Raw genomic sequence first — 19,314 nt, 5'->3', positions numbered from 1 at the left:
AAAAAGACTTTGGGGTCCTTTTATTTGCCTTCTGGTTTTTGAGCCTTTGGGGTTCATATTTTCCAGCTTTAACTCCACAACCATGAGAGCTAGAAACTTACCTTTTATTTGTTTTTTGTATGTTCGATTGTTTTAAACGAAAGCCGAGATTCTGCCTTGTCCACTGCGCTCCTGGAGCTGGAGCTATGAGAGAACCATCAAGTATCACAAGACTTGTGATAAAATCACCAGAGCTGGCAGCAGTGATAATTGCTTTGCTGGTTTGGGGCCAAATCACTCAGCACCGCACAGGATCAGGGACCTGTTTGTGAGCACTGATGCAGACGGATTAGTTTGGGAATGGTTGTGCTTCCTGGGTGAAATTCACCCCAGCACAGAGGCCCTGCCTATTGTGAGGGCTTCCGAAGGACTTCAGTCGTGCCTGGTCTCTCTGCAGGCCCTCTGCACAGGAATGAGTTTCATCTCGTATGAATGCCCCATTCACATGAGTGAAGAAGAGTAGTCATTCCTCACTGTTCGCCATTTGTTATTCTCCTGTTCTAAAAGTGTTGGTTGCCCTATCGGGGAGCAGAAACCATGCAGCGTGATCAAAGTGACCAATCGCATGCCATGAATAACAACTAGCAAACAGCTTGCAAACCATCCCATAGGCGGAAAATTGTTCATCCAAACCATTTGGCAAATACAAACAATGAATGCATTTGTGGCAATCAGGATCCCGCCACAAACAGGAAAACAGGGCTAAATTGTCAGAGAATTTAGTCCCAGTACCTTAAACCCTCAAGCTCTTTTTTTAGCATAAGCTTGTTTTTCTGAAAATGAGTATTTTTCTGGTCCCTCCCCGCCTTGGGGATGGAGGGAAGAGATCTAATGGTCAGCTCCTGCTTTCCTCCAAAGTTTTTCATCTGAACCTCAAGCTTGCTCGGTTTCCTGGGTAGGGAAATAAGAACCCAACAGAAATACATATCTTTTCTATTTTCCCCCCTTTCTCATTTTCATTCTTACTTCCCAGATGGTTTCCAGGGGTTTAGCATTTTCAAAGCTTTCCGTAAATGCGTATGACAATAGGAAGTGTTGCCTCTTAGCCTGCGGCCAGCACAGTTTTAAATGAGGTCCCAGGTAGTCATGGTTACCTCTCCTCTTCAGTAAGAGATGACTTTTATTTCCTGCCTTTTGTGTTTGCACATCTCAGATATACGTTCTCCCAAACCATAATTGGTATTCGCAGATATATGGCTGCAGACAGATCAACAAATAAAGGGGAATTGGAGAGATGTCAGGGTGCCAGGTTTCTCCAAGCATTGGGGAGTCTCCTAGATTGAAATCGTTTTCCTTCTCTCAAATGGGGAAACAGCTCTCTCCCTCCAACCGTAGGGCTAATCCTGATCTCACTCACACCAGAGTAAATCAGGAGTAACTCCCCTAGCGTCAACAGAGTGATTCTGCTGTCAAACCAGTGCAAGTAAGATTGGAACCAGGTTCCTTGTCTTCCCCTCTCTTTTTCTCACTCCTTCTTGCTATAATAATTAGCAGCCTGACAGGAAAGATCCTGGATCAGCTATTAAAACTGAGCTTTCCCCTTGGAATATACATTGACATGCACACCCCGAGACAGCAGGCACTCAGCTAGCAGCGTGATTAGAGCGGTGCCAGAACCTACACAGAACAGAATAGAAAGCAAGGATCTCCGCACAGGCACCCGTGAATACATGGGAGGTGATGGAATGAGCAAATAGCTGTTGGTGGGTTTTTTTTTTTTTCCGAGAGAGAAGTTGTGTTGTTCTTGCTGTTGCTTTGCGCTCCTGTTTCTATTCTGAGGCTAGTGCCTTTTATTGGTTATTAGAGGAAACTGATAGCCCAGGCGTTTGAGAGTCACAGAACTCGCCTGTTCGCGCGCTCTCAGACGCAGACTGCACTGCACTCTCAAAGGCTGTGGACCTGGATTCTGCTTTCAGCCCGCTAGGTGAGCAAGGATGGTGCTAGGAATCCTACGCAGCGAGGTTCCGCTTCCCACACTGGGGGAGCGCGGGGGGGGCCTCAGCCCTGTCTAATTGCCTCCCCCAGCGGCAGTCCTAGATGGCCACGTCAGCTGTGTAAGTACAGAGCCACAATTTAACTCGGCTTAAACGCTAGAGATCAACCTTCTTTGCGAGGCTTCTTGAGAAGCGAGAGAGTGGCTTGTGACTTCGGGGTGGTGGAGGGGAGGCGGGGAGAGAACGGGGGGCGGGAGATGATGTTTCTAATGAGGATCAGCGACGGGAGGAGGTGCTGTAACTTTGGAGCAGATAATGGTATTCATGTGAGTGTTCGCTATGATTTATATGCAGCCTTTGCATCTCCCCGATTTGCACAGTGCATGCTGTGTGTGATTGGAGATACGGTAGCTCAAACAGAAAATACTGGACAGTACGATGAGCAGCCTGCAGCAATCAACCAATCCCAGGTACCCTTTGAGTTGAATTTGAGGGTCTGGGTTCATTTGCTTTCCCCACAGCCGGTGCATATACATATCTCTAAATACGTTTCTCACCGGGACCAGGGAAATTACACCAGGTGGCTTTGTCCCTTTGGTAAAAAGGGCTGCAAAATTTGTACTTACAGTGTGCACACTCTGGTGGGCGAGTGTGTGTGTGTGTGTGCGTGCGTGCGCATGACTGCTCAGGCAATGATTGATGAAAGATCATAGCCTCATTCTGCAGGATCATTGCATAGAATATGGGCAAAGCTTCTGCCCCCCAGGGGACGACTCTGCATGTGTGTGCGGGTGTTTTAGAGCAGAGCGGATTGTACAATAGCAGATTCTTGTGCACCTCTTTTTACAAAAACAAAAGCAGAAAGGCTGGAGGATTCCTCCAGCTTCCTTGGAAAACTTAATTTGCTACAAAATAATATAGATGCCTTTTAAAGCAAGCCGAGTTTCTCCGCAGTCGCTGGTGCTTTTCTGACAGTATGACAACCGGCTCAGAACAATTATTGCAGTGTAACAGTAGCAGCAGACATATTGGCTTTTCTCAGCCAGCACAAAATAATTTGCAAAACTAAGCAGACGTACTAAAGAAGCTAGCACTTGCCGGCTTCGATATACTAGTTGTAGTGCCTCGGATTTGCAGATCACCATATTTGCCAATTGCCGCAGATCAGTGAATTGCACATTGGTTGCACCTGGTTTTCTATTTACATTCTTTTGCGAGGGCTGGGCACAGTTACATACTCAGTGGAAAGTGCCTAGAATTGCCAGCATATTAACATCAGAACATAAAAATGGCCATGCTGGGTCAGACCAATGGTCCAGCTAGTCCAGTATCCTGTCTCTGACAGTGGCCAATGCCAGATGGGAATGAACAGAACAGGGCAATTGTCAAGTGATACATCCCCAGTCGTCCAGTCCCAGCTTCCGGCCGTCAGACTCTTCCTAGCCTGGTTCCAGCTCTCCAGGTGTGCAGGCACTAGGAGCTGAGGAGGGAAAATTGATTTCTTTTTTTTAAATAAGAAAAATGCATCCTGGTCCTAAAGAATGTACTTACAAGTGTGAAGCACTAAGGAGAAAGAGAGCAAGTCAGATCCCCCATTGGAGTAAATCAGGATAGCCCCATTTCCTCCAATAGAGCGACACCGATCTACACCAGCTGAGGATCTGGCCCCCAGGATCTTGATTTTATTGACCAACCAAGAGAAATTAAAAGTAAACTAGAGGCCAGATCCTGAAGCCCTTAGTCGGGCAAACCTGCCATATGATTGAACCCTGGAGTCCTTGCTCAGAGCTTACTCATTTTTACGCCGAACCTGATTTGCCTCTTACGTCACTTGTGCACCCATGAAATGTCATTGCCTTAATGGAATTACTTCTCATTTACACCAGTATAAGTGGAGAATCAGGCCCTCAGTCCTTACTCAGGCAAAATGCTTCCTGAAGTCCCTGGTTAAAACCAGGGCCGGCTCCAGGCACCAGCAAACCAAGCATGTGCTTGGGGCGGCACGTTTTCAGCATTCCGGCCATCCTTTTTTTTTTCGCTTGGGGCGGCAAATGCCTAGAGCCGGCCCTGGCAGCAGCACGTCCTGCGATTCGCGTCGGGGAGCAGCGCCCACACCTTATGGCCGGGCGGGCTCCGAGTGGGACACTTGGGCTGGGGGCCGCCCCGCGGGGCGCACAGAGCCGCCTGCAGGTGCCACAGGGCAGCTGCCCCCCCAGCGCCACAGCTAGGGCTGGGCAAAGTGGCTCGAGCCACTCAGGGACTGCGGCAGGGCGGCCAGGAGCAGCAGCAGCAGCGGGGCCACAGAGGGGACCGGTGCCCGGGGCTTTGCCGTGTGGGGCCCGCATCCTGCTCTCCAGGGCTCCACTCCCTCTGGGGCTGCCCTGCCCCAGTTCCTCAGCCCTCTGCCGGGTGGCCCCCCCAGCTCTGCCCTCCTGGGTCCCGGCCGGTCCTGGAGGCGGGGCCCCCGGCTGGAGGGACCCTGGGCTGAGGTGCGGCCCGGGAGGCCCCACTGCTTACCCCAACCCTGCCAGCGCCGGACCGGCTGGAGGCGATGGGGGAGCAGGCGGAGTCAGCACTGGTCGGCGGGAGCGCTGGTGTTGTGGATGGGATAGGAGGAGTGCCCCGGGCTGGGGCAGCAGGGGGTGCGGGTGGGGGGGAGAGCCCAGGGGGGAGAGCCCAGCACTGGGACGGCAGGAGGGTGCGGGGGGGGGAGCCCAGGGCTGGGGTTGGGGGCAGCCAAAGCATTTTTTGTTTGGGGCGGCAAAAAACCTAGAGCCAGCCCTGGTTAAAACTCTGCTGAAATCAGGTTACTCCTGATTTAAAGCAGGGTAACTGGGAGCAGTATTTGGCCCAACACGTGCCAAACGTAAAGGACACGCTTCTGACATCCGTACTCACATTGGAGTAGTACCTTACTCACAAGAAGTCCTGTTCCTACTCATTGGGGCACTTATGGGGAAGATGCTGCTTAGCCGGAACAAGGAGGATAGAATCAGGCCCTGAGATTTCATTTACATTTGAAATGCTGCATGCATGCATGAAAGAAAGAAAAAAAAAAAAAGAAAAAAGGCACTTGTCCGACCCAAATCGCCCAGTGGCCCTTTTGAAAGGACCAGTTGGTAAGCGGGCAGCTGAACTGAAAAGTTACACGGCATCTTTGCTGTAAGCGCTGAGATTAGGCCACTTTTGAGTCAGTCCAAGGTTTTTTATGCCTTCCATTGGTGAGAAAGGCCGGACGCAATCTGGTTTGGGTAACGTGAACAATCTGCGATCTGTATGCAAACTACAGCTGCTGCAACAGCTACTGATGGAGACTTCACTATATTAGCAGCATTAATTAAGTTACAAAAATTATGCCTGTTATCAGTTATGAGACGACCTTTCATAAACTCGGTTATTAAGGCAATAAAGCATGACCTGCTGGTCCTAACCAGTTTAATGGCTGGCTAAGAGTGGGGTTTTTCACATAATACTTTTAGCAGGTCATTAGCTGAGCAATAGGACAACATGGAGAACCTAAGTGATGCGCTAGAACCGCAGCTGAGAAAAATTCACAGTGTGTTCATTTGGGCATGTGGGGGAGGGTGGATAATAACCTGCCCTTCTGGAGCCGTTTGTCAGGATAAACCAGGCAGAAGGAGAGAAATGGACTGGAGGGTCTTGGTCACGGGTTTGGAATTTGAACACTTTGGGGGGTTTCTTCATCCTCAGATTATTTGGGTTTGGTTCTGTCTCAAACGCCAGCCCGGGAAAGCAGCAGGCTGGTCGAGCAGCTAAACTGCCCCCTTGTTTTAGCTGCTGTGCGTGACTTGCTTTGGTTTCGGTCCTGTTGTTGTTTTTGTCAGCCACACTGCCAGCCCGCAGGCGCCTCGGAGAAGCAGAGGTGAGAGCAACGCAGGCTGACAGACGTTCCCTTTGGGGGCCGAGCCGTTGCTCCAGACCTGGCCGTTAAAAAACAAAACGAGTAGGAATGAATAAAAACCGTGTGTGTGTGTGTGTGTGTGTGAGTTAAGACTGCTGTTGTGCAGTGTGTTAAAGGAAGCGTAGAAAGTACCCTAGAGGGTCATGGAAGATAAAGTCAAAGGTATGAACTCAGGGGCTTAGGAACCTTGTTGTAGTCTTGTCGCAGGAGTGGGGTTATCAGTGATTTACATGTGAAATTCCTGGATGGGTGGGACATCTGGCAAAGGTCTTGGAGCTGCAGGCTGAGGTAAACAGGGGGTTGGTGCTTAGAGCCTGAGGGCGTTCCTTATTCACTGAGTCTCCCGGGACGGCTCGCTTGAGTCAGGACCATTCCTGCGTGCCCACGTTTGCGGGCGCTGGCCCGTTGCGAATACGCGACAGTGCCAGCCCCAGACAATTACAGGGGAAGCTCCTGCTCCCGTTGACGCCAGCGGCAGCAGGATCAGTCCCCCAGACAAGCTGAGAGGGAAGAAAATAAATTCCCAGGCAGGGGAGTTATTGGCTGTGTAGAGCCAGGGAACAGATAGTTGAGAGGGAGGGTGATGCTGGATTTCCCCTACAAATAAATCACGGAGGGTTATTAATGCAAGCGCAAGCAAAAAACGAGCACGAGCCGGGGCTGTGTATGTGACGGGAGCTTTCCAAATCGGCAGGTAAACAGCAGGAAACCAAAGCAGCGAGTTTGGTGTGTGAGAGAGAGAAAGGAGTGGGCCGAGGAGTGACAGATTCCCTGGCTGCTTGCCGGGAGCATCCTGGATTCTGACACAATCCACCCACAGAGGCAGACGCTGGTTTTAGCGCAGCCTTGCTACCTGATTCCAGGAGCCTCCCGGGTGTCATCCTGCTGCATAGTTTACAGCAGCTGACACGGGAGGGGCGGAGAGGGATGCTGCTGTGGAGAGGGGTGGCACAGAGCAGACGGCAGAGGCTTGCTTCAGAATGAGCAGCTTGAGACGGCTTGATGAATATGCCAGTCCACGCTGCTTCGGGCACTGCCAGAGGGAAAAGGGGAGGAGGGGCTCATAGCTGGTGAGGTGAGGCAGGGGCAGGGGGAATTGGCAACCCGTAAAAAGATGCATGGCTCGCCCTGAGATTACAGAATGGGAAGGGGCCGGGGGTGAGCTGGGACCTGCCTCCAGGGCTTGGAATCGGGAAGAAGAGGTGTGAGGTGGCTGTTTTAGCTGGTGTGCAGGGACCGTGTCTTCCTCTGCGTTTGCACCGTGTGGGATATTATGTGGGATAATGGGCCCGAGTCGTCCCTTGGGGAGCTACAGCACAGTCGGGAGCTGCACTGGGAAAAGATTTGGCCGGGCACGTTCTGTCATCCCTGAGATCTAGCTCACTCCTTATGCAAGTCCTAGCCGGGGAGGGCGAAATGAGATTGCATTAGGGGCCACCCATGTAAACGCTCCTCATTTCCAGCCCAGCTCTCCTGCTCCTGACTTTCCAGGAGCCTCCTGGTTGTCCTCCTGCTGCTTTGGTCTTGAGGCTGCTGCTGGGCCGGTGGAGCCAGCCGACTCTGTCCTCGTCGCCCATGTGGGCTCCGTGTCAGGAGCTAGAACCCAATGCAAATTAGCGGCGAGTCTGCCAACGCACTTCACAGCTTCAGGTGAGATCGCCCTGTCTGGCCCTCCCTCACAGCCATGGGAGGAGGGATCAGAGGGGGTGCCACGTCCCACAAGAATCCCGTGGGGAGACCCGGAGCAGCTCCACGAAGCGGCAGGCTGGCTCCTAGCTGTGCTAACCCGCGCGGCCCAGCGCCGGGGACAGACTCCGGCATTGACGGCCCGGCTCACTTTAGCAATGGGATGGTTCCTTCAGCAGGTGGCACTCTGCCTTCGTGCCCCTCCCACCCAGACAGTGTTCTGCCCCCTCCCCGCCGCCAGTCCAGCCTTAGATCCCAGCACTTACTGCGAGGACTTGTTCTAAACGGGCCCCCCCATAAGCGTGTGACAATGCCCTGTCTTGGATGGCAGCACCCTGCTCCATTGATTTCCAGGGAAGCCTGCCAGGGTAGGGGGGTCACAACCACGCTGACATTCCTGGAAAACGTGCTCCCCTACCACCCCTCCAGGTTTGTTCCCGAGACATGTAAAGAGACATGGCAGTTCTGAGTCTCCCGCTTTTGTCGGGGGAAATCTGTTTGAGGTGTCTCCATGGAGAGCGGGCGCAGGGCTGAGCATCTGTGGTCTAATCCTGGCTCCGCTACTCACTCCCTCTAGGAACTGGAGCATGTTGCTGCCCAGCTCTGCCTCAGTTTCCCCATAAGTAAACAGGGGGATACCTGTCTGGAGAGGGTTGGGAGCGCTAATTAGATAAAGTCTGTAGAGCACTTTGAAAAGGCCCCTTCCCCTGTCTATGGAGGGGTGCTAAGGGATACTCACCTAAGGAGTCTGAACAGGAGAGTAATTCCCCTTCTGTGGCCCGTTCCCCCTGAGATGTTCTGAGCTGCCAGCTCTAACTATAATGTAAGACCGCTGCTTTGCAATAGAGGCCCTTTCTTCCCACGGTCTCGATTCTCACCAGCACCCCTGGGAGGCAGGCAAGCGTTATTCTCATTCTGCAGGATGGTAAACTGAGGCCCAGAGTCTAATGTCTTGCCCCCCTTCACACAGCAAGTCAGTGGACTAGTCCCAGCTCCCTGCTTTAACCACTAGACCATGCTCCTTCCATACGGTGTAACCACATTTACTGAACAATCTGGACTTTTTCCAGCCCTCACTGAGCCAAACCCTGAGGTCCTTCCTCAGTCCCCGGTCAGGCACAGCCCCCGTTGAAGTGGAGAAGATTTTGATTCCCTGAGTAAGGGCCAACAGGATCTGGGCTCTTGTTTCCTCATCAGATAAATACGTTGCCTTCCGTCCAGTACCCTAACTTGCCTATTTATCCCCCAAGCTCAGTGGGGTCAGAGAGCAGGGATATGCCTCCGTTTAGCCAGAGCTTTGCTCCCCTAGCCAGTGCCCCCCGTCACCCCACGGCAACCCCTTTCCCCATCCCTATTAGGCATTTCCAAACACTGACCCTCTCGATAAACAAAGGAGAGGGGGAGGAAGGGTGGCTGGCATGTTAATGCACTCCCCCCCCTTCATCCCTCTGGGAAAGGCCTTTGCAGATATAAGCAAACCTTGATTAAAAGCTGCCTGACAGCCAACGGCAGCAGCAAGCAGCAGGCAAGGAAGCTCTTCAAGTCTAAAGGGAGCCGCTGCTGCCGCGGCTGCCTCCATTCTCAGATGTCCCTGATCCTTTAATCAATCACAGCCGAGGAAGAGAAGAGCAAACACGCATGCTGAGGCAGAGGTATGTACGTGCATTCATTCCAGCCACCCTGCGAGCGCCAGGGCTAATGCATGGATTTGGATGGATAGGGAGAGGTTCCCATGGAAGGAGCAAGCATTTTATTTCTCGGGGGGGAGGGGGCAGGGAGGCGGTGTATCAATCTCCTTCTCCCCGTTCGGGAGAAGCCTCCCCTACCCGCTGTTTCCCAGTTAAAACCCCAGCGCTGATGCTTGCTCTACACCCACGGTAAGGCAGACGCTATAACTGATGGGTTTTTTTATTTATTTTTTTTAACACATGAGGATAAGATGTTACATGTCTCTAGCACCTCCCTTCAGTGAGTCTCTGTGTGCTTTAGAGACATGAAACCCACCCAGGAGGGACATATTATCTTTTCCATTTTACCGGTGGGGAAACTGAGGCACGGAGCGAGGGAGTGATGGGAACTAGCGTGCCGGAGTTCCTGACTCCCACCCCTGTGCTCACATCACACCTCCCAAATAGAAACAGCTGGACGTTGGTTTTGGGGAAGCGTGTTCTCTGGGATTCCCTACACTTTCTCCTTTATTCTCTAACTGCTCAGGCACCCCTGTATTTTGGGCTAACTTATCTTTATGGCCGAAGAGAGCAGGATGGTTTAATAGGGGAAAGGAAGCTGCCTTCCTCTAGGGGCGACCAGAATTAAATCTGGACTGGAACCTCATCTTTAGCACTTACATGGGCTCTACATTTTCAGTGTGCGCAGAGCTCTTAAATATCCACCGATCCTGTTAGGGAGCCAAGTATCGTTACCTTCCTGTTACAGCTGGGTAAACTGAGGCAGGCTGAGTAAGCGACTTGCCCAAGACCACAGACAGGGTGCGCAGCAGAGGCGGAATGAAAACTGAGCAGTTCCTGACTGGTAGTTTTTCTTTTGCTTAGACCATTACTCCACTGCCTCTACACTGCTGGGTTGGTTCAGCAATTGCAAATCTTTTAACGCTAGGGACAACCGCTTGTTGGGGCTGGGCTAAGAAGCCACTCGGGCTCCTCTCTTGATTCAGGATGTCACCTGGAATCTCTTGGTAGCACCGTCGCCTACAACAATCCAGAACAGAGCTGTTTATCTGTTAAAACAAGCAGCGTGGGCAAGACTCCCATTGCCATCAGCAGGGCAAGATTTCACCCTCAAGTTATTCACTTTGTCCCGACTCCACATTCCTAACCTTATAATTGCACGTAGAGAGAAAAGTACCTCGTGCTTCTGGAACTAATTGCTCATGGACGTACCTCCTGGATCTGCCAGCCTTTTCCATCTTAAGGTTACATGGAGATGGGGAAGGAGGGAAGGAAAATGTGTGTAATTTCAATGAAATAGGTCAAAATCCTTCAGCCGTAACTCAGCCCGTGCCCAGGCAAAACCCCTATTGAAGTTGGTGGGAGTTTTCCTGGAGTAAGGACAGCAGGAGTAGGCCTATAGCCTTTATGTAGTTTATTTTTGTTGTTGCTTATTTTTTGTACCTTTCTATTAATATATTTTGACAGTGCCCTGGGACTCGGTGCACCTACATTTGTATTATAGGGTGTCTAGGGCAGAGACACTGAGCTCTGTAACTTAGCATCACCAAATCTCCTGAATCAGAAAGGCTAATGAGGCACCCTCTGCAGACAGTGGTACCCTCAGGGACTAGAGAGAGCTATAGATAGATACCTAAATACATACAGTTTACCGGAGCGCCATATGCTTAGGATCCGATGTGGGGTCAAGTTTTCAAGCCCGAGAGAGGGGTTGTGTGTTTGGTAACAGGCTGAACGCTCTCAACCTCTGCAGCAGTTTTACCTGCGTCTGGCATGATCTGATCCGTCACCAGCCCACTGCACTGTTCCCTTTGTAATAGCCACCTGACAGCTGTACGTAAACAGTGCCTGCAAGAAAGGGCTGGAGGCTAGAAAAGAGGAAAGCTCGCTCTGTTTCTGGCTTGCAGAGCAGAGTGGAAGGCACCCAGGGGCAACGCTCAGTCCTTTCCGTTTGTTCCTAAAGCTCAGGCACCGGCATTGCTGTGTAATAGCTGTGAGCTGGAAAAGACATGCTGAGTATTGACATGCAAAGGAGCAGAGCAAGCGGTTCCCTTTGCTTCTGCATTCCTAGCCAGCAATCACACGTGTGACATGAATGCACATACAGTCCCATGGGTTACCGTCGGTAAGAGCAAATCCTCTCCTCCTGCACCTTGACTGGCTAGATGCAAAGGGCCCAGTGCGGTTGGGATTATGGATTTTCCACCCACACACTTCATGGAGTGGCAGCGGAACTGCTCCCCGGCCCCTTCTTTAGGCCTAAGGCAACAGTAGCGTCTACAGAGAGCGGTGGCTTACAGCAGTGATCCATTGACCCCTTGGGGGTTATGCCCCTAAAGACCTCCACACCTGTGTTTCTATGTGGAAAGCTTTAGGCACGGAAGTCCTCATGGAGAGAAGGACTCACAAAATAGCTCAGACTGGCTGGCCACCCTGATTTCAGCCATCCAAGAGGAACTGGCTGGCTAGCCCAATGCTCTTCTTGGGGCTGGTTTGCTCCTCTTGGGCTAGAGACATCAGCTATAGTTAGTTTGTCTCCCCAGCATGAGACCACGGAAGATACACTTGACTCCTCTTCCCGCTGGGGAGAGAGTCAGTCAATTAGTCCCATCATGGGAAGTGCAGGACATTCAAAGGAACCAGCTGCCATGTGAGTTGGCCTTTTTGAGGGTGACCGCATGGTGGGTTTGTTGTGATGATATAATGTTTGTAGCCTGATGTCGTGTTTGGAGCGTTGGTGGAGCTGTCCCTCTCGAGTTTGCTTATGAGGTTTCAGTTGCACTTGGTAGAATTGCATACCCTTACTGACAACGCGTTCTAGTTCGAATTCTCCTGGGGACTTGGAAATACTTTTCCTGCAAAGACAGCAATCTGCCCACACCATAGTGTATTCTCCAAAAGGTTCCCAAATACAGCATCGAATGTGGGGTCTGTTGTTCAGCTGGAAAACAAAACGAGAAGGGAAGAGAGACTGGGAAGCTGAGTCTTTGGGGGACATGGGAGAGTGGAAGCTTTGGAGAGGAGGCTACGGGAGTGAACTGCATTCAGCAGAGGTTAATATGCAACAACAGATACAAAGCTAATGGGGGGGATCCCATGCTGGAAAGCCGGGTTCTGAGACAATGTAGGGGAGATACTTGAGGTGGCTATAAAGAGAAGCCAGAAAATGTGCTATTAGTATGCAGTTGGGAAATGGAGGGAACAGAATAACGTAATATGTAAGCTCTGAATGTCAAGAAATTCTAAAAAACAAAACAAAACAAAAAAACAGTCGCAGGATGACCAAAAAGGAAATGGAGTGGAGGCGAGATCTTTAATTGAATTCAAGAGATGGGTGGGAACCAGACAAATAATAAAGTTGGTTTTGGTTCATCATTTGTGGTAGGAGTTTGCTTCCAGTTCCTAACCATACTGAAGCCCATTAGTAATGGATCTTTATAGAATATTCTCCTCATTAAGGCAAGATACCTTATCTGTCAAAGAAGTTTTATAAGGAAACTATACCTCGTAGAGGCTGTGTATATGCAAATCATGCTGTATGCAGTATACCATCCTTAATTGAGACATCAATGGGTACATATTCAGCTTGGTGCTCACAGGAATTCCAAATATTGCAATTAGGTAAGAGTAACAGAGGGCTGGGGACATGCATATCATGTCATAGCTGAAAATGTGGGGCCGCTCTCTGAAAGGGCAAAAAGCAAAAGCAGCGCCTGTTTTGCTCCCAGACAGTCCTGGAAGCTGACACGGGGACAAGCACTTGTCTCCAAATTCATAAACTGTAAATAAACTACAGGCCAAATTTTCAGCCAGCTTCTGATTTTGCACAAGCAACTGATTGCATCCAGAAAACTGGGTGAACACCTGTTTTGTGCATGCAGATTCTACATTTTCACCCACCTGTTTAGTGACCAAGTGCTCCACTTCCCTTTATGAATGTTCCAAACAAATCCATGAGTACTTCTGGAGGGGCAGCTGATTGTGCAGGTAAAATTGGATACCATGACGGAAAATTAGGCCCAAAACTGGCTTATGTGAACCTGCTGCACATTCGCCATCTTGCTGGTGGTGACCTCTGCAAATGTGGCACACGGTGGCAAAGACTGCAAGTCAGTTTTCACTTGGCTTTAATGTTGCTGTCAGTGATGACCGGTAATGTGGCGTTGCCAGTAAGTTGAATGCAAACGTGTAAAGCCAACTTTGTGCCCTTGGATGCTCAAGGAGGCTCCCGTTAACTGCAGATGGATATGTGTTCGAATGAGTCACCAGGCATTTCCAGCTGACTCACAGCTGGTTGCAGTGCACCATCTAGGTGGAAATGTACCTGTCAGGGCCTCATTTTCCAGGTGATGATCTCCTGCAGATGATGCTGTTGACCATCCTCGAGGTTGACTTCAATGGGAGTAATACACCTGGTTCAGTCGGGGGTGGAACTTGGCCCTTTCAGTTGAAAACCCATCTCCTGTAGATAATGTAAGATCACAAGCTCTGGAGAAGCATCCAAAGAACTCACCAGGGTGTCTGTAAGAGCTTCATGCAACAGTGCATCCCACATCAGTATTCAGCCATGGCAGAACATGTATGGGCATGAGGTCCTCCTGCACTGCTGAGGCCTCATGGAAAACTGCAAACAATTCTCGTTTGTAGAACAATCCCACTTTGCCTTTGCATATAGTAACACCTGAAATCCAAGGCTCTCAATGTGCTTCATGAACGTTAATGATGCAAGTCTCAACATGGAGGGGAAATATTATACGTCTTGTACAGCGGGAGAGATCGAGGCTCAGGAGAGTTAAGCGACTTGCCAATGGTCACTCGGGAAGTCTGTAATAGAACCATGAATATAACGTAGCTGTCTTGATTCCCAGACTGGTGCTTTAGCCGCATCATTATTTCCCTTCGTTTTGTATGTCACAGTTGGCAAATTCTGGTGCCACTGAACTCCGGGGAGCTTTGCCACTGCCTTCAGTTGGACCAGCCCTTGTATTACCTTCGCTCATTATTACTGGTAGGGCTGGTTGGAAAACAGAAAATGTTTTTCATAATTTGTTCCCCAGGTTTTATCAAAAGTTTTCTAAATTTCCTGCCTCGCTCTAATTACCAAGGAGATCTGTGCCAAAGCAGCAAGAGTGTGTCATTAGAGTTCCTCCGCTCCTGCTAATTATTCCCTTCCTGAAGCCATCCTGATCCTTCAAGGACTTAATATTTGTGGTCATATAAATGGTTTCGCAGCAGCCAATTGCCATGTACCAGGATTTATAGCTCCAGGTGAGCAAGAAGCTCCGCAGACTATTAAAAACAAAGAGCCAAATGTATCCCTGGTGTAACTTCGCTTCAGTCAATCGACTAAGCGACACCAGGAATTAATTTGCCCCCAAGATTCAGCCCGAATATTAATCGGTGTGTTTGTTTTGTTGTTTTTTTAAAAAGGGAAGAAAATTGAGAATATGTTTGATGCCAAATGCTGAGGTCTTTACTCAGGTTTTATTGAGTCCCTTCTCAGGCCAAACTGCCATTGAAGTCAATGGCAATTAGCCTGAATGAGGACCAAGAAAAAACAGATAAAGACTGGGATTTAGCCCCAAAGGAGTTTTATCTTGAGTCAGAACTAAGGAGGGATTTCAGGATTTCTCTCACTGATTTAAATGAGATGTTTGCCTGAGAAGGGAGAGAGTAAAAAACAAGTAAAGATTTCAGCCTTTGACCTGTAATATGGAGTTTGTATTGTCTCCTGGTCAGGGCTAGTTTTGCATCTCAGGCTAGGTCTATACTACCCGCCTGAATCGGCGGGTAGAAATCGACCTCTCGGGGATCGAATTATCGCGTCCCGTTGGGACGCGACAATCGATCCCCGAATCGGCGCTCTTACTCCACCAGCGGAGGTGGTAGTAAGCGCCGCCGACAGAAAGCCACAGAAGTCGATTTTGCCGCCGTCCTCACAACGGGGTAAGTCGGCTGCGATACGTCAAATTCAGCTACGCTATTCACGTAGCTGAATTTGCGTATCTTAAATCGACTCCCCCCTGTAGTGTAGATGTACCCTCAGTTACAGAGATGTAAATCTGGAGTAACTTCGCTGGACTCAGTGGAGCTACACCCAGTTTGCACTGGGGTAGCTGAGATCAGAACCTGCCCCCCAGCACAGCACTCTCCCGCCATGAGGCCTCAGTGGATCTTGTAAGACACACAACAGCATCTCAAAAGGAAAATAAGACCTTATCTTCTTTTCTTTGGCACAGTGTTTCTAATCAACAGAGCACAACAGCACCACAGGCACACAGACCCGTTCTATTTCAGGAGACTACTTGAAATACACCTGCAAGAGGGGAGAGAACCTAAAAGCACCCCGTAAATAAATGACAGAAGCAGCCCTCCCATCGAAAAACACCCACAAGGGTGCCTGCAGAATTAGAGAGGCAAAGATAAAAGATGTCATGGGGAAAGAAAATGTTGCCTTGTGAGCGATTCAAACGCTTACAGGCTTGATTCTCCTCGCTCACCAGTTTTACGCTGGTTTAGTAACTCCACTGATTCACGCTGGGGTAAATGAAATCAGAATCAAGCCCTGAAGACCTCGCTGCAGTTACACCAGGGATGAATTTGACCCTTTGTGCCAAATTCTGCCCTAGGGTACCTGAATGGGGCTTTTTCTATGGGAGTATCCAAAGGCAGGATTTGGCCCACTAATCAGTGTCTGTTCTCCCATTACTGAGCACAGGTGATACCCGTTAGCATTAATGTGAGCGAGATGTGTGTAGCGATGGAGAAATGAACCCCTACAATTGTTGTCTTAAGATTCAGTGTATTTACCGCATGCTGCGGTTCCACTTCTGCCTTTTTTCCCTTTCTTCCCCCCCTTTTCTGAAACATTAAAAATCAAACGGCTTAAAATGTAAAGCATCAAAAATTCTAAAACCTTCATCTATTATTAACTGTGACAGTAAATTCTACCTCAGAATGTTTTACATAGCAACTGTTACCAAGACACTCTGCATCTTAAGCTGATGTTCCAACAACTTTAAATCACAACAGCGTATTCCAGCAGTGAATGACGATGACTAGACAGGCCCAGCAAGAAACATGCTGGTGTTCCTGGTACATGTTCACTTGATTGGAAAACAATCAGAGAAACGAATCAGAGAGTTAGCAAATACAGCCCATACAAGCGCTCTCTGTAGTAAATTATATATGTGTATTTATATACATGGGGAGTACATCGTCAGGATCCTGGAGACATGACATTTTATCGCCACCCGCTACTGTGGGTATCGTTGTGAGTGTATAATACAATGGTAATATTTCGTATTTATGTATTTCCTTTCATCTGAGAGCTTCAAGGGGCGGTAATGTAAGACGCTTTACAACATACCCATGAGGGTGGGATGTATTGTTATACTCGTTTTACAGCGGGATAAGATTAGGCACAGAGAGGTTATGTGACATGCTCAAGTCCACACAGCAAGTCAGTGGCGGAGTCTGGGTTAGAAGCTTGTCTTCAAATTCCTTGCTTTGACTGCTAGATCATTGTTATTTTGTCTGATAGTGGCAGCTAGAGGCCCCATTTGTGATGAAAGTCCCGTTTTCCCTGGGACTGTACTTACATGGGCTGTAGTAAGAGACAGTACGTGTCACAAAAAGTTCGTAATCTATATACACAAGACTGACAAAAGGTAGGGATAATTATCTCCATTTTACAGATGGGAAACAGAGGTACATAGAGATTAAGGCTTATATCAGCATGGCTGTGTCTGTTAGAGGGGTAGGGAACCCACCCTCCGACCGCCATAGCTACACTGACAAAACCCCTCGGTTAGACACAGTTATGCTGACAGAAGAGTGCTAGCAGAAATACTCCTGTTTGTGTATGCTGTGTCTGCACTAGGGGACCGTGCCAGCCTAACCTCTGTACTGTAGACGTAGTCTTAGTGATTTGCCCAAGGTCACCCAGGAAGTCTGTGATAAAGCTAAGAAATGAGCCCAGATCTCCTGAGTCCCAGTCCAGTGCCTTAAACTCCAATACCACCACCCTTTCCTTTCCTGACCCCTTTTACATGACTAAAGTTTGGGCAGGAAGGATGGTCTAATGGTACTGGGAGTCCAAAGACTGGGGACCAATTCCTGGCTCAGCCACTGGTTCCCTATATGATCCAGGGCAAATTGCTTAATCTCCCCGTGCCTCAGTTTCCCATCTGTACAATAGGGGTAGCACTTCCCTATCTCACCGGGGCACTGGGAGGATAAAATCCATTAATGACTGTGCGGCACTCAGTTGCTATGGCGATGAGGCCAGGATAAGTAGATAGCTGTGAGCTGTCTGCATACTTAAAAGTCCACCTGTTTTGTGGTTGCATATTTGATCTATGCAACTATCTGTGAAAGCCTCTCTTCGGCTGCCTGCACTCCGACCTAGGGGGGTGAGTCCCCGGCTCGTGCACACATGCTCGCGGTAGCTGAATGGGAGAGAGTGGGAGGATAAATAGCTGTGTAGCCGTGCTGAGTACATACCTGCTGTTGTCAGCTCAGCTCAGCCGGGCCTCTGCTGACACTACCTGTGCGACCACTTACACGAGCAGGGGACTTACACCCTAGCTCGTAGTGTAGACGTAGGCTTAGCCTGTGTGTCGCTTTACGCACGTGAGTTGCCCTGTTGGATCCAGAGCTTAACTCGGGACTTTCGGGATTGGGCCCAACAACAATTAGAGCTGGAACAAATAAGGGGTGAAAGTGTGTGACCAAATGGACAGAGCCGAGCTGACCAGCCTATGCTGAGCTCTGCGGGACTCCAGCAAACATAGTCCTCTGTTGTTGATGTGCTAGGACTACTGCTTGTTCCGTTAATCATCAGAATCTCACTGTTACCTGGGGCTCGTCTGCATCGTCAATATCCCCTCGTCAGTTTGTTGTAGTCACCTGTCATCTCTCATCTTACGTTGAAAGATCCTGGGGCGCAGGGTCTGTCCTTTTGTTATACATTTGTGCAGCGCCTAGCGCAGAGGGGCCGTGATCCCTGATCGGCGCCTCTAGGTGCTACATATAATACCAATCACTTAGCCTTAAGTCTGCTCGCTGTTGTAGCTGCTGCTGGTGCCAGCCTCAGCCCTGACTTTGGGCTGATCCTGCCCACTTTGAAGTCAGTGGGAAGATCACGTCTTGATAGCAAAAAGAAGGGCAGAGAACTGGACTGGGGAAGACAGATGTTCCGAGAGACAGAGAGCATCTCTCCAGCTCTAAGAGTTTTATAACATACGTACCGTACTTTGAGTAGCCTGGCTTACGGCACGTAGGGCCAATTGCGTAAACGGCTCAGATTATGTTCTTCGGCGTCTCTTTGCATTGGCCGTCTGTGTGTGTGAATATTGCTCTCTGTAAGGCTGATGCACGTGCTCTCTCGTTTTTACCCCCAAATATCTGTCTCTCCACTGCTCAGAAAAGATTTAATGGCCAAGCCAGCGCTGTAATGAGGTCTCCTAATCCCCAAACTTCATTACTTTTACTAAATAGACTCCAGCACGTTGCCAGTTCACTACGGAGTATCATAAATAATGAAAACTAGACTATAGTAGTGAAAATAAATGAATAAATGATATTTTGTGATGGAAAATCTTTGCTTTTTATTGCTTATTTTTCTTATTGCTTATTTGGATTTTGCTTTTTAGATTGTATTTCTCCACTTACTTGCCAACTCGCAAATCCTAATAATTTGCAGTAAGTCTCCTAGCCATGAGTACCAATTAGTGCATATATGTATATCTGCTGGTATATTGTGGTTTGGGTCCTTGCTTCTTTCTTCTGCACTGCCGTGGCAACTGAAGTCAGCAGGCGTGTTCTCAGTAGAGGTTCCCCACATTTAAATGGCTGGGCTTTTTCAGTATCGGGCCCTTGACTCTGACATTCGCTTCCCCCGTCGCTTCACCAGAATTCGTCAACCTTCAGAGCATGGAGTATAGCGCCTCTCTTTGGTCAGGTTTTGCCCAAAGGGGCTGGCTTTATCTTCTGGTTCTTCTGTGAGTTAGTGTCCCGGTGAGTGCTCCACCACAGGATGCTC

The 19,314-nt window shown here is 49.4% G+C and overlaps 1 protein-coding gene across 2 annotated transcripts in view; it reads left to right on the top strand.

Annotated features, from left to right (window-relative positions):
* Positions 1-19,314, top strand: part of RAI1 (retinoic acid induced 1) — a 130,757-nt gene that overhangs the window by 71,646 nt on the left and 39,797 nt on the right. Inside the window, exon 1 of one of the 2 annotated variants that reach the window (XM_034783981.1) lies at positions 1,944-2,093. The exons of the other annotated variant lie outside the window; for it this stretch is intronic. The gene's annotated coding sequence lies outside the window, so the exon portion shown is untranslated. Of the gene's footprint in view, positions 1-1,943; positions 2,094-19,314 lie in introns of those variants that run through there. 2 annotated transcript variants of the gene reach the window in all.

Source organism: Trachemys scripta, chromosome 10 (assembly GCF_013100865.1).
Source record: "Trachemys scripta elegans isolate TJP31775 chromosome 10, CAS_Tse_1.0, whole genome shotgun sequence".
Classification (NCBI taxonomy): domain Eukaryota; kingdom Metazoa; phylum Chordata; order Testudines; family Emydidae; genus Trachemys; species Trachemys scripta.
The sequence above is the reverse complement of the archived record's forward strand: the minus strand, read 5'-3'. Positions and strand labels throughout refer to the sequence as shown.